Raw genomic sequence first — 2033 nt, 5'->3', positions numbered from 1 at the left:
ATGGAATTAGTGTACCAAAGAAAATGAAGGAAACTCACCTTTGAGGTCTTGATGAATGCAGATGTTGATAAGCCACAAATTCAGTACAATTGCTTCCACATGAGAATTATGTTTTAAATTTTGTTTTCTGTGTAGTGTTTTTCTCCATGTATGTCTGCATGCCACATGTGTGCTTGGTGTCTACTGAGGCCCAGGAACTGGAGTTACAGAGCCATGTGGGTGCTGGGACTTGAACTCAGGTCCTCTGCAAAGACAGTCAGTGCTCTTCATTAGTGAGCCATGCCTGCAGCTTCATAAGAATCTTTTTAGGGATCCCTTCAGCTTTATTTTAGTTAAAGTCCATTCAAATGCAGCATGACCCTTCATTGTTCTGACTCTTATTTAAAGCTGTCCCTTTAGGGCAGGGGTAGCTGAGAAATTCAATGTTTGTAGAATGATTTTTATGCCAGATGGGAACAAATGTAAACTATTTTCTGAATTAAGATTCATGTATAAGCTCCTGGTGGATACCCTCTCCTAAGCCCAGAATCTTTAATGATCCATCTCCAGAACTCCTGATGGTTTTGCTAAAGGCTCCTAACATGGATTGTGATGGCAAATGAGCCAGACAGTAGCATTTTTAATTTCATGGAAGAAAGCCTTGAAAACTAGCATTTTTAATTTAAGATAAAGAGCACTGACTGTTTGAAATCCCAAGATGAAAGCCTACTGCATGTTGACGGGTACGAGTGTGAGTGTGCATGCGTGAGTGTGACAGGCGTGTGTGTCAGTGTGTATGTACAAATGAGGCTGATCATGACAGCAGTTTTGTAGTGAAATAACTTTTGTTAACTTACAGTGTGTTCCACCCATCATTCAGGATGACCGGGCAAGAGCTTTTCGGATAGTGTGATGCTATGTTTCCTGAGAACCCTTTCTCTATTTCTCCAACAACCTGGCTTCCTGGCTGTTTCTAGCTGACTTCATCTGGGACTTGATCAATTGTCTCTGGTTTAGGTGATAAGAAGACGTGTCTTGTCACTGGGCAGATGGCTTAGTTAGGAGAGCTTGCTCTGCAAGCAGAAGAGCCTCCGCTTAAATCCCTGGCACCTTTTTGAAGAGCTGGGCTAGAGTGTGTCTGCTCTTACCCCAGGGCTGCTGGGGGCAAGCACAGAAGTATCTGGGGCTTTGGGCCAACAGGCTTAAGCCCAGGTTGACACAGAATCGTGTGTCAAGGAAATAAAATAAAGAGTGGAAGAGCAGAACCCCTGATGTCCTCCAGCATCTTTGTGTTTTTACACGGGTTTCATCAATCCCCATATGTGCATGCATGTGCACACGTGCACACACACACACACACACACTCATGTTTTAGCTCTATGCCTTAATGCCGACCCAACTCTAATAGCACAAATCATGTAAATTCCCTTGAAACTTCTGAAGTTCAGATATATCTATGTGGACTTACAGTTTTATTTCTTTTAAATAATGAGTATGTTCTCCTAATTCAGAGTTAAAGTTAAAATTTGGTAGATTCAATTTTGTAATGAATCTTACAGAAGAGCAGGTCTACAGTTCTTAATGGTCATTACATTATTTATGTGAAGGACTACCTGGATGCCATCCACGAGGCTTTCATTAGAATTTTTCATTTTAAGGTTCCTATACCTTAAATATCTAGCTGTAACTATTTCTCAAATGGAGAATTCTCCCTCATTGTTATGAATGCTGTGTGTTTTTTCCTTTAATTTAATAATTATTTTTTTACTTATTCACTTTATATCCCACCCACTGTTCCCTCCCAGTCACCCCCTCCCTCAATCCTTCCCCCTCCTCTTCTCCTCTGAGAAGGTGGGGGAAGGGTGGGGTGCCCCTGGATATCTCCCCACCCTGGCACTTCAAGTTTCTGAGAGTCTAGGGGCTTCGTCTCTCACTGAGGTCGGATAAGGCAGCCCAGGTAGTAGGACACATCCCACATACAGACAACAGTTTTAGGGACAGTCCCTGCTCCAGTTGTTCAGGACCCACATGAAGGCCAAGCTACAATTTAAAAA

Source organism: Grammomys surdaster, unplaced genomic scaffold, assembly GCF_004785775.1.
Source record: "Grammomys surdaster isolate TR1022 unplaced genomic scaffold, NIH_TR_1.0 125780, whole genome shotgun sequence".
Taxonomy (NCBI): Eukaryota; Metazoa; Chordata; class Mammalia; order Rodentia; family Muridae; genus Grammomys; species Grammomys surdaster.
Note: the sequence above shows the minus strand (reverse complement) of the source record.